The 13,670-nt window shown below is 43.7% G+C and overlaps 2 non-coding genes across 2 annotated transcripts; one reads left to right on the top strand and one right to left on the bottom strand.

Moving 5' to 3' along the window:
* Positions 1-10,225: 10,225 nt before the first annotated feature.
* On the bottom strand, positions 10,226-10,300 carry Trnat-ugu. The gene has a single exon. It is a non-coding gene; the product is annotated as a tRNA-Thr (tRNA).
* Positions 10,301-10,599: 299 nt separating this feature from the next.
* On the top strand, positions 10,600-10,674 carry Trnat-ugu. Its single transcript has one exon. It is a non-coding gene; the product is annotated as a tRNA-Thr (tRNA).
* Positions 10,675-13,670: the final 2,996 nt, after the last annotated feature.

Raw genomic sequence — 13,670 nt, 5'->3', positions numbered from 1 at the left:
GGTTTGCTTTAAATACACGCTGTTACAGTCGTGAGCATTAGTTACCTTCGAGATTAAACATGGTGAGTTGATGTTATCCAAGAATGTCCTTAATGAGATAAACACGCTGTTATCAACACCTCACTAAGTTCGGACGAGGTCGTGTAATAGAGCTACGAGAAGTTACATGTTCCTTCTGCGATACTGCAAAGGTGGCACCACGGTGACACAACGACCTTTCGAGTGCATTCCACTGTCCCCGAATCACCGCCATTTGCACCTTCTGTGGTGTCAAGCAAGAGCTCATTGGAGGTCATGATGGAGGTCTGTAATGTTTTATGACGAAAGTGTTCCGTCCAGCCTCGTCGTCAATCTTATTGTGTCTAGGAAGCCTGCATGCTTGGTTCGCTAGACAAACAATCAAACAATCCGTATTAATGGGTTTTATTACAATTAATCAAAAACAATACTTAACTTTGGCAACGACAAACATTTGTTGCAAGCAAAGGGCGACATATGAAATAATAAGTCTCTGGAGTGACTGCTGATTCAAATTGACAAGAGCCTTTCCTGAACTGCTATCAAAGAAATTACTTTGGGATACATTGTGGGAGCGAACAGTGATCAATGTTGTTACAAATATTTACTATCAAAAACAGTCTTGATCACAATTTACACTACTGGCCATTAAAATTGCTACACCATGAAGATGACGTGCTACAGACATGAAATTTCACCGACAGCAAGAAGATGCTGTGATATGCAAATGATCAGCTTTTCACAGCATTCACACAAGGTTGGCGCCAGTGGCGACACCTACAACGGGCTGACATGAGGAAAGTTTCTAACCGATTTCTCATACACAAACAGCAGTTGTTGTGATGCCTCGTGTAAGGAGGAGAAATGCGTACCATCACGTTTCCGACGTTGATAAATGTCGGATTGTAGCCTATCGCAATTGCGATTTATCGTATCGCGACATTGCTGCTCGCGTTGGTCGAGATCCAATGACTGTTAGCAGAATATGGAATCGGTGGGTTCAGGAGGGTAATACGGAACGCCGTGCTGGATCCCAATGGCCTCGTATCACTAGCAGTCGAGATGACAGGCATCTTATCGACATGGCTGTAACGGATCGTGCAGCCACGTCTGGATCCCTGAGTCAATAGATGGAGACATTTTCAAGACAACAACCATCTGCACGAACAGTTCGACGACGTTTGCAGCAGCATGGACTATCAGCTCGGAGACCATGACTGCAGTTACCCTTGACGCTGCATCACAGACAGGAGCGCCTGCGATGGTGTACTCAGCGACGAACCTGGGTGCACGAATGGCAAAACGTCATTTTTTCGGATGAATCCAGGTTCTGTTTACAGCATCATGATGGTCGCATCCGTGTTTGGCGACATCGCGGTGAACGCACAATGGAACCGTGTATTCATCATCGCCATACTGGCGTATTACCTGGCGTGATGGTATGGGGTGCCATTAGTTACATGTCTCGATCACCTCTTGTTCGCACTGACGGCACTTTGAACAGTGGATGTTACATTTCAGATGTGTTACGGCCCGTGGCTCTACCCTTCATTCGATCCCTGCGAAACCCTACATTTCAGCAGCAGGGTAATGCACGACCGCCTGTTGCAGGCCCTGTACGGGCCTTTCTGGATACAGAAAATGTTCGACTGCTGCCCTGGCCAGCACATTCTCCAGATCTCTCACCAACTGAAAACATCTGGTCATTTGTGGCCGAGCAACTGGCTCGTCACAATTCGCCAGTCACTACTCTTGATGAACTGTGGGATCGTGTTGAAGCTGCATGGGCAGCTGTACCTGTACACGCCATCCAAGCTCTGTTTGACTCAGTGCCCAGGCGTATCAAGGCCGTTATTACCGCCAGAGGTGGTTGTTCTGGTTCTGATTTCTCAGGATCTATGCACCCAGATTGCGTGAAAATGTAATCACATGTCAGTTCTAGTATAATATATTTGTCCAATGGATACCCCTTTATCATCTGCAATTCTTCTTGGTGTAGCACTTTTAATGACCAATAGCGTATTTGTTCCAGTGGCCGGTTTCGACCACTACTGTGGTCATCTTCAGAACAGTGAGGAAGATCCTCCTTCTGGTGGTAAATCACCAGGAGGTGGTTCTTACTCATTGGTTTGAAGATGACCACAGTAGTGGTCGAAACCGGTCACCAGACTAAATAAATTGTGATCAAGACTGTTTTTAATAGTAAATATTTGCTATCGATGAGCCTATCGTTGACGCTGCTATCCAAGTCGCTAATGTTGAAGCTACTGTTGAACTGGGATGTCACCGGTCGGTCGCGGCTCTTATGTGCTCTTCACATAGGGGCCGCTGCTGTCGCGTTGTCGTCCTGGAGGGGGTCTGGTCAGCGTACGATTGGCTGACTTCTTCTCACAGCCTTCTCTACCCTGGCGTTCCCGCCTGGCGTGATGGCGCTTGACTTTACACCGTGACAGAAAGCCGGCTGGCTCTGTCTCAATGGTTGTGACAGCCGTGTGTTGTTTAGAAGGAGACCAGTCGAGGGCCTGGATCCAATCTGTCTGTGTGCTGGGCACACTGCACCCACATCTAGAGTTATGGTCTGTGGTGTGATTTAGTGTGTCTGTGACTGTCCCATGTACTCTGACAGTAAATTAGTACGTCAGACTGGTGATTTGACTTGCTGTGTTGCCATTCATGAAGAGCATTCCAGGGAGTGTTTTCCAATAGGACACTGCTCACCCACATACCGCTGCTGTAATTCAGCATGCTCTACAGAGTGTCGACATGTCTCCTTGCGAGGACTTGTAAGACATCATCAGACATCAACTCCAATGTCATTCACAAACACCATTAATCGTCTCTGTACTCACCGACCGAGTGCAACAGGCGTGGAACTCCTTTGCACAAACTGATATCCAGCACCTCTATAACATAGTGCATGGACTTACGCATGCTTGCATTCAACATCCTGGCAGTTATATCAGTTATTAATGTACCAGCATTTCACATTTGCAGTGGCCTATCTCGAGCTTACATTTAAGTGCGATCTTGCAATGCTAATCACTTAAATATGTTACCTAGACAAATGTATTGCCGAAATTTCATTACTCTGCATTATTTTTTTGGTATTGCGATTTTTTTCATCGGTGTTGTAAAGTTCAATAAAATTTTTAACGCCATGGCAGCAAGCATTTCGAAACTTCACAACAATGTTTCCGTTGTATACTGCAGAATGTTGTGGCCAACGCAATGTCGTATAAAACAGGTTTGTTGTCTACGATTTTATTTTTGTGTGAGCATGCAGTTCATATAAAATATGGTGGACATGGAAGATTGGGGTAGGGTTGTTTTGGGGGAGGAGACCAGACAGCGAGGTCATCGGTCTCATCGGATTAGGGAAGGACAGGGAAGTAAGTCAGCCGTGCTCTTTCAAAGGAACCATCCCAGCATTTGCCTTGATGGATTTAGGGAAATCACGGAAAGTCTAAATCAGGATGGCCGGACGTGGGATTGAACCGTCGTCCCCCTGAATACCAGTCCAGTGTGCTAACCACTGCGCCACCTCGCTCGGTGAGATGGAAAAAAGTGTACGTGTAGGGGAGTACTTTTCTGGATCTATGAGGCAAAATAAGAGCGTAGTGAAAAGAATAGTGGACCAGAAGGAAGGGTAAGTGATTTTAAAAGAAAAGTTTGGTACGAAGTTGACTACTCAGCGAATTCCTGAATATTAAACGCTCCAATTGCAAGAATCATGTATTGGATCCTTACGGAATGTTTCTGAATGCTTTATCCCAGTACAAAGTCACTTAAAGTATGAGCAGAAAAGTATCATCACGCTGGAGCACAGCAAAAATATTTATTTGGCAAACAATATAAAGAGCAAGTTGAGGAAGGAAAGCGTGATTGTTTTGTAGAAGGAAACTGGATACAAAATGCATTGAAAACGGCCAAAAAGCTTTTTACCTGAAAAACAAAAAAGTGTAACTAAGATAACTAGTTTAATTCTACCTTTTAAAGATTAATTAGAAGTATATTGCGTAATTACAGTTTTAAAAGAGTGCTCACAGAATAAATGGAGACTTCTCATACAAACATTATGTTATCATTAAACCAAATTCATTAATTTTGACTGTATTCTTTACACTACAGTCAGACATATATTCTTGTTTATTTGTACCGAGCATCATTGCTCAAAATAAAAGCTAAAGAATGGATTCTTCAGTTTTTATCATATAAATTTGGTTCAAACTACGAAACGTCCCTTCTGGTTGGTGTAAAACGAAATAAATCCACAGATTCCAAAAACTTGACAAGCAGTTGTGCCTTTAAATAGTGAGGTTTTTCGTTCTTATCCCACTCTTTTTATATTCAGTTCCATTAATATCACCTCATATTTAAATTATCAATTGTTATAAAACATAACTCGATATTAGTTTTTGGTCTCTCCAATAACTTTCTTTTTCTTCTTTTGTGTAGTCACCGCGTTTTGAAAAATTATTCCTCATATCATCGACAAAGACATGAAGACCAATGGTCTTCTCTATGCAGTATATGGGAACATGAGAAATGACGATCCAAGATTAGAAAAGGCGGAACCAGACAAGGCTAGGATGAGCAAGAAAGTATTTCCAGACGTTTCACAGCAAGATCAATAGAAAACACTCGACTTCAAGGCTCCATTAGCTCACAACCGTGCGTCAACACGACGTCTCGTAAGAGTTGAAATGTCACCAGTGTGCTTTTTATTTGCTGGAGAATTTCATGGCGTTTGTGTAGGTTTGCACACACATTACTCGTTAGACCACTGCATGAGTGAAAGTCAGGCAGGCTTAGGTCAGATATCACGGTGACCACGCAGTTGGTCTCTTAGTTTTTGATAACATTACAAAACAAACAAACACACACACACACACACACACACACACACACGTATGCAGATTATCTCCGAATATTCAGTAAGAGCAATATCCTCCATTATATAAGCCAGTACAACTCAACTTTATGCATGTTTTGCGTTGCGCTGCTGCTTCGAAGTGTGTATAGAACACCACCTAAGCTGTGCACCGAAGCACTCGGCAAGTTTCTACACACCCATCGCCTCAATATGTTCAATAAACGAAACCGGTAATGGAGATTAAAGTACAGTGTGATTATAATTAAAGTTCCAGTTTCAAAAAAAGCACAAATGCGTAGAATGACGCCAAATTTGAACGGAATATTATCGACGAAGGGGCAAACACTGTGGTAACAAAAAACTATTAATGAAAATTTTATCAGTAGATGGCGCTATTAGCAGCAGAATATGCAAAACAAAAAGCGGGCTTTACACGGCTGTTCGTCAGTTTGCGTTTGAGACGTTCAGCATGACTGTCCCAACACAGGATCGTACTGCTTGTAAAGAAAGATCTTCTACAAAGACGATGACAGTGCCCCAGTAGCTCCGCAGAAGTTCCGGACACTCGAAGAGTATGAAAAAAGGCATTTTACCGATGTCTGCCAAGGACCTGGAAAAACGATTATGAAATCCGAAAAATAAGGTTCTTTTGAAGTGCAATAGGCAGAGGGAGGAAAATAGTTGATTCGCCTTCATTAGAAAATGTGGTCTCAGTACTGCAGGAGAGTTCTAGCAGTGGTTTGCAAACCTGCAGTGCACTGGGAATTGCCCGAATTTTGGACGTGCTAGTGAGCACGCTGCACAATATTCTACGAAATATCCTGCACTGCTATCCATACAAAATTATCCACGTCCAGGAGCTGCTTGAAGCTGACCTGCCAGCAAGACAACGTTTGTTCTAGAATTTTCTCCCTCGCAAGGACTCGCCATGGAACATTCTGTGGACAGAAGAAGCCCATATTCAAGACCAGGACACGAACAACACACAGAATTGCACAATATAGGCAACGAAAAATCCACTCGCACATGAACAGGTTTCTCCTCATTCTGGTAAAATAGCTTGTCGTGCATCGTTTATCGTAGGGCCATATTTTTGCAAGGAGATGGATCCTGCTAGTCTTGCTCGTGCCTGTACCGTCACTGGTAATCACTGTGTGAGTCTTTTGCGCACCGACTTCATTCCAGCCCTTCAGCAGCATGGTTGTGTGGGTAGGATCATTTTTATGCATAATTTTGCTTCTCTGAACATTGCAGAGCCAGTGAAGCGCCTACTGCAGAGGGATTTTGGAAGTACTAGAATCATGAGGCGTCATTTCCATGTAGCTTGGACGTCCAGATCACGTGATCTTAATTCATGTGTCTTCTGGCTACGGGGTTATCCGAAAGACACTGTATTCTGTGCTCCGATTAGGAACGTAGCTGAATTGAAGGCACGCATTGTGCTACGTATTCTGAATGTGACTCCTGGGACACTCTGATCTGTTGTGGAACATGCTGTTTCCCGGTTTCAACATGTGGCAGAAAACGGTGGACTGCATATCGAACATGTCTTGCGCCAGTCTCGTGATGTTTGTTACTTTTCATGCGGTTTGGGTCTCAGGACAATTAAATATCGATTTTTTCCCATCCGATGTGGTACGACATTGCTGTGATGGATGGGCTTACCTAAGTAACAGTGCTGCAATTGATGAATGCCAAACTTCGGCGGTCATGCACATTGCGCAGTACTATTGGTTTAATGCGCAACTCACACCATGGCCATCGTACTGCAATTCATCTGCCATTTGTAGCCGAACCCATTTACATTATGACGCTTACAGCGCCATCTATCGGAAAAATTTTCATTAATTTGTTTTTTTTTTCCGTAACTTTCCCTCTCCTTCCACACTAATCATTGAAATTTAAAGTCCTTCTGAGCAGTGATTCAATATTTACAGCGTTTTGAAACTGGAAGTTTAAGTATAGTCATCCTGTATTTCTTAACTGCAGCTGATGTGTTTTTCATGTGCATGGTCTCCTACCACAGATCCACAGATAACTTGTACCTCTCTCTCTCTCTCTCTCTCTCTCTCTCTCTCTCTTTTTTTTTTTTTTTTTTTGCTACCATGGGCGTCAAGCAGGACGAATGCCTTTGCTGCAACTTTGAATGACAGTACACATTTTTTAAATAGCGCCATATTTTTTTTTATCCGGAAATACACTTCTTCTTTACAGGGTCCTATAATTTTTATTCGAAAATCCACTTCCTCTCCTACAACAAACAGAAGATGCCTTGAAGGGGGTGAAGGAAGAAAAGCTGACAATAGGCCAAAAATGACGAAACACAAATTCAGATTTGGAACAATTAAAACGACTGTAGACTATAATTACTTTCGCGTTACGATTGAGTAACTGCACATGTTTTGGACAGGACCTGTGTAATTACTGCGTAACGAGTAAGAAACTGGATGCGATACCTGTCAGATCAAACGCAGCGAACCAAAACAAAAAAATGTGGTTACTGTTCAAGTAAGTGTGAATTCCTAAGGGACCAAACTGCTGAGGTCATCGGTCACTGGATTTACACACTACTTAGACTAACTTAAAGTAACTTATGCTAAGAACAATACACACATACACACACACACCCTTGCCCGAGGGTGGACTCGAACCTCCGGCGGGAGTGGCCGCGCCATCCGTGACTTGGCACCTCAAACCGCGCGGCCACTAGCGCGGCTGTAGTTAGTGCAACCAGAACTTAGATTATGCATTGTTAGCATAAAGAAATTTCTAAAAATTCTCCAAAATATCTTAAAAGTTCCTTAATTTTTTTTTAATGAATGAAAATTCCTCAAGGACGCTTTAGCTGTTACGAGGTTCCTCTACTAGGCAACACCACCGGTTTCACACAATTATACGTGCAACTTCAGGTTGTAATCTATATTGAACCCAGAAGATGCTTCTCTAAAATGCTGTTAATACATCGTGTAAAATAGCGAGAAAACGGGTGCAGGTCTTTGCTGAAAAATTTTCAGTTCGTAAGGCGAGAGAAAATGTACGGTGTACCAACATTCAAGTTCTAAAGTGATTAGTTGCGTAACCTCTTAAAAGGCTGAGCATCGAATGAATAAACTCTGAGTTATGCACCTTAAGGTGAAAGTTGGAAGCGTCATGTTCCAATAAAAACCTAGAGAACGAGAGAAATCATTGCAATTAAAACAAATAGGACCATAGCAATTTTAAATCGTTTAGTGAAAGACGTCACCGACCTTTCTTTTTTTTCTTTCTTTTTTACCGACTGTAGTCGAGCATAAGCAGGGCGAAAATGGGGCAACAAGCGAACACCTGTTAACCGGGAAGAACGGATAGGAAAAAAACGGCTTTTTGGCAACTCACCAATAAAACTGTGCAAGACAGTGAGAAAGAGCTTTGATACTTTAAGTTGGTCATTCGGTAACAGGCTGTTTCACCCTGCTATTGGGAATCCATCTTGTACGAAATCCAAACAAGAATGGCTCGTGTTCCGTTCGTATTAGTACGTCTCAGTGGCCTCGCCTACCGTGCGACTGTTGCAACAGCGCATTGTGACGAATACCTTATAAGACGGATTCCCAGTAGCAATGTGCAAGAACCAATCATCAGATGACCAGCTTAAACTATCACAGCCCCTTTTTTGGTTAGTTTCCAAAAACATTTTGCTTATCAATTCTTCCCGGCTAACAAGTATTCGCTTGTTGCCCCATTTTCGTCCAAATACTGCTCGATTACAACCGGTAAAAATATTTTCTCGCTTAATGTTTGTCCGTAAATGATCCTCATGAACTATGGTTTTATTTGCCTGACGAAGACCTTGTACACGCTGACTGCAGGTCCCTTTCAAAGGGGACTGCATTTTACGACCACATCTGATAAGGAGTCAATTTTTTAGACGTCGGGTCTGATAAGAGAGCTCTGTTGCACGTATCCGTTATCGTGGTGTCTCCTATATGTCGTAGTTCCAGTGATTTGCTCTCGTTCCCTAGTTTTTTTTTTTTTTTTTTTTTTTAATTGGAACATGAGTTTCGACGCTTTCGGCGTTCACCTTACGGCGTATAATTCTGAGTTTAGCCACTCGATGATCAAACTTTTAAGAGGTTACGCACCCAATCGGTTTACAACTTGAATGTTGAGACATCGTATGTTTTCTCTAGCCTTATGACGTGAAAAGTTGTTAATAAAAACCTGTTCCTGTTTTCTCGCTGTTTTACCCTACGTTATAACGGCATTTTATAAAAACATTTTTTTGTATTCGATACAGATTTCCACCCGAAGATGCACCTATAATACAGTGAAACCGGTTGTGTTGCCTAAACAGCTAATGCGAGCTGGAAGGATTTTCATTTATTCTCAAAACAAAAGGTTAAAGGATTTTTAAGATTCTTTGGAGAATTTTTGGAAATTTCTTTATAGTAGCAATCACAAAAAATACTAGAAATGAATAATGCACGTTGTTTTCTAACACAACTCTACAACTGCACTAACCGCATAGTGCTATTATACAGTTTTAAATGGAGACTTTTTCGTACATGAGATTACAACGTGCGTATTCTTTTGTGTACGTTTGCTAACTAATATATACTCAGGATGAAATTTTAACGCGGCACCGACAATTTTTCATGACTTCCACAAATGGTGTGAAAAACCTAAGGATGAAAGGAAGTTTCACATGATGAGTCACTGCCAAGCAAGACAGCTCGGTGAAACTTCGACCATACATAGAAACAACTTGTGACGTCCCTTCCCTCCTCCTTCACTCGCCGGGAGGAGGCGCAACTCGTAACGACGTTCGTCCCTGTAGGTGTGACGTGGAACAGCACCTGTAGCTCTCGTAAGAACACAGCTCCTCGCGTGGTTTAGTAATATTCTGTTATCTGTCCACAATAGTCTTCTCAGTTTGTGCGAACTGGTAAAACTGCAATAGTTTAGTTTTATTTTTATGCCCTGTTAGTGCCGTCATGAAATAAAATCTTGATTCTTGATTTCATCATTACGGGCGTTTTTCACATCATACATAGCGAGGATGAAAATTTTCTGTCTACTATTCCGTTGCTATGCCGTAGCTACGTCCAGTTATTAACAATGGTCCGACGTACCTCCAGAGATATGTTGGAGTAAATGTTTTTTTTTTTTTTTAATAGGCCGTAATACTGGTTTAACTAATCACTCTTCACTGTATATGACGGTAGTATCTGTTCCCGAAAGAACAGTTACCGTGGATGGCCATGCAGCTTTGCTAGAAATGAAATGATAATTAAATGGACACCCTAGCTGCAAACAGGCGTTGATGTACTTAATTGGGGACATGTTGAAAATGTGTGCCCCGACCGGGACTCGAACCCGGGATCTCCTGCTTACATGGCAGACGCTCTATCCATCTGAGCCACCGCAGGCACAGAGAATTGTGCGTCTTCAGGGACATATTCCTTGCACGCTCCCCGTGAGATCCACATTCCCAACATGTCCACACCGCTACATTCGTAGTGCGCCTAATAGATGTTTGCCCATCATACTCATTACTCGTGGCAGATTAATCTACCAAGTCCCGTACGAGTTCGGGCATAGCGTGTGCGAACGCTATGGGCAAACATCTATTAGGCGCACTACGAATGTAGCGGTGTGGACATGTTGGGAATGTGGATCTCACGGGGAGCGTGCAAGGGATAAGTCCCTGCAGACGCACTATCCTCTGTGCCCGCGGTGGCTCAGATGGATAGAGCGTCTGCCATGTAAGCAGGAGATCCCGGGTTCGAGTCCCGGTCAGGGCACACATTTTCAACATGTCCCCAATGAAGTACATCAACGCCTGTTTGCAGCTAGGGTGTCCATTTAATTATCATTTCACTCTTCACTGTCTATTATTCATAAAGAGTTAGGCGACACGTAAGATTTGTCTTTTGATTCAGATTTTATTGTTCTTTGCGTAATTAATTGTTTGTTCCTACAACACACGCACACGCACACACTTGTGTTTCTTTGTGTCTTCGTTTCATTGTGCCCTACTCAAGACTACGAATTGTTTTTCTGTCGTTGATCCATTGTTCTAAAAGTTGGTAACTGTTCATCAGCACGAAGGCCAAGTCTGATAAACCAATACCACTCAACTGAAGTCTAACACTCGTCTTACCATACCGTCGCGTTCAGAACGGTAAAGATTAACTTTCATCGGTTGAATGACTGAGCAATACTTCAGTCTCTACCTCACGAATTATCAAACTTCCAAAACTGAAACAATTTAATAGCGTTTGCGTCCAGACAACTATCGCAAAAGTACTCTAGAGCGACTCAAGAGCAACTAACTAACTGAACTTTTCCATATCCGAGTTGCATTGTAGTCGCATTGAATTTCCTTTTCGATGCTGCTACAACTCTCTTCCATAGTAAATGTTATCTTTGATGAATTACTTTCTCGGATTTAACCTTCGTTCATATGATTTTAAATTTATTCTGTAGATGTCTGATAGAGAATCTATCCTTTTATCTCTCCTTTTTGTATGCTATTCTCAATATCTGAATGATATAGATGTTAATCAAAATATCACCAGTGCAGATTTTATCGTCAATAGTTGTCGTCACTGTCAAGATGACTCACTTCCCTACTTTAACTTTCCACAAAGTTTGTTAACTGGAGTTTTCTGTCCTTGGGACGTTACAAACAGCTAGAGTACAACACAGAAGAACAAACACGCAATGAGACACTTCTATTCAAATACAATAACCTGTTGAAGTCCCCGCGATTCATGCTGGTCCCCTGAACATTGCAAAAGATGAGACATGATTGTTAATAGTCTCTGTCGGTCTATTATGACCTGGGGGACATCGGGTGGTACGTATTTCTTGATTCAAAAAACTTTACCACCAGCCGTATGTTTTGGTTTATACGTATGTGCATTCAACACGGACCACAATTCAGGGTCTGCAACGCGCTCCCACGCTGGTCACGAGGTTGATAAGGAATGCCTGTGGAAAGGCGTGTCATTCCTCCAAGAGCGCGGCTGATAATTGCTGGATTTCAAGTGTGCCGCAGGGGAGTGCTGTGGAACCGTTGCTATTCACAGTATACATAAAGGAGCTTGTGGATAACATCGAAAGTTCACTGAGGCTTTTTGCGGATGATGCTGTAGTATATCGAGAGGTTGTAACAATGGAAAATTGTACTGAAATGCAGGAGGATCTGCTACGAATTGACGCATGAGGCCGGCCGAAGTGACCGAGCGGTTCTAGGCGCTTCAGTCTGGAACCGCACGACCGCTACGGTCGCAGGTTCGAATCCTGCCTCGGGCATGGATGTGTTGATGTCCTTAGGTTAGTTAGGTTTACGTAGTTCTAAGTTCTAGGGGACTGATGACCTCCGATGTTAAGTCCCCTAGTGCCCATAGCCATTAGAGCCATTTTTGACGTATGGTGCAGGCAATGGCAATTGAATCTCAATGTAGACAAGTGTAATGTGCTGCGAATACATAGAAAGAAAGATCCTTTATCATTTAGCTACAATATGGCAGGTCAGCAACTGGAAGCAGTTAATTCCATAAATTATCTGGGAGTAGGCATTAGGCGTGATTTAAAATGGATTGATCATATAAATTTGATCGTTGGTAAACGAGATGCCAGACTGAGATTCATTGGAAGAATCCTAAGGAAATGTAATCCGAAAACAAAGGAAGTAGATTACAGTACACTTGTTCGTTCACTGCTTGAACACTGCTCACTGCTCCGTACCAGATAGGGTTGATACACTCCTGGAAATTGAAATAAGAACACCGTGAATTCATTGTCCCAGGAAGGGGAAGCTTTATTGACACATTCCTGGGATCAGATACATCACATGATCACACTGACAGAACCACAGGCACATAGACACAGGCAACAGAGCATGCACAATGTCGGCACTAGTACAGTGTATATCCACCTTTCGCAGCAAATCAGGCTGCTATTCTCCCATGGAGACGATCGTAGAGATGCTGGATGTAGTCCTGTGGAACGGCTTGCCATGCCATTTCCACCTGGCGCCTCAGTTGGACCAGCGTTCGTGCTGGACGTGCAGACCGTGTGAGACGACGCTTCATCCAGTCCCAAACATGCTCAATGGGGGACAGATCCGGAGATCTTTCTGGCCAGGGTAGTTGACTTACACCTTCTAGAGCACGTTGGGTGGCACGGGATACATGCGGACGTGCATTGTCCTGTTGGAACAGCAAGTTCCCTTGCCGGTCTAGGAATGGTAGAACGATGGGTTCGATGACGGTTTGGATGTACCGTGCACTATTCAGTGTCCCCTCGACGATCACCAGTGGTGTACGGCCAGTGTAGGAGATCGCTCCCCACACCATGATGCCGGGTGTTGGCCCTGTGTGCCTCGGTCGTATGCAGTCCTGATTGTGGCGCTCACCTGCACGGCGCCAAACACGCATACGACCATCATTGGCACCAAGGCAGAAGCGACTCTCATCGCTGAAGACGACACGTCTCCATTCGTCCCTCCATTCACGCCTGTCGCGACACCACTGGAGGCGGGCTGCACGATGTCGGGGCGTGAGCGGAAGACGGCCTAACGGTGTGCGGGACCGTAGCCCAGCTTCATGGAGACGGTTCCGAATGGTCCTCGCCGATACCCCAGGAGCAACAGTGTCCCTAATTTGCTGGGAAGTGGCGGTGCGGTCCCCTACGGCACTGCGTAGGATCCTACGGTCTTGGCGTGCATCCGTGCGTCGCTGCGGTCCGGTCCCAGGTCGACGGGCACGTGCACCTTCCGCCGACCACTGGC

Source organism: Schistocerca americana, chromosome 6 (assembly GCF_021461395.2).
Source record: "Schistocerca americana isolate TAMUIC-IGC-003095 chromosome 6, iqSchAmer2.1, whole genome shotgun sequence".
Lineage (NCBI taxonomy): Eukaryota > Metazoa > Arthropoda > Insecta > Orthoptera > Acrididae > Schistocerca > Schistocerca americana.
Note: the sequence above shows the minus strand (reverse complement) of the source record. Positions and strands in the feature narration are given on the sequence as shown.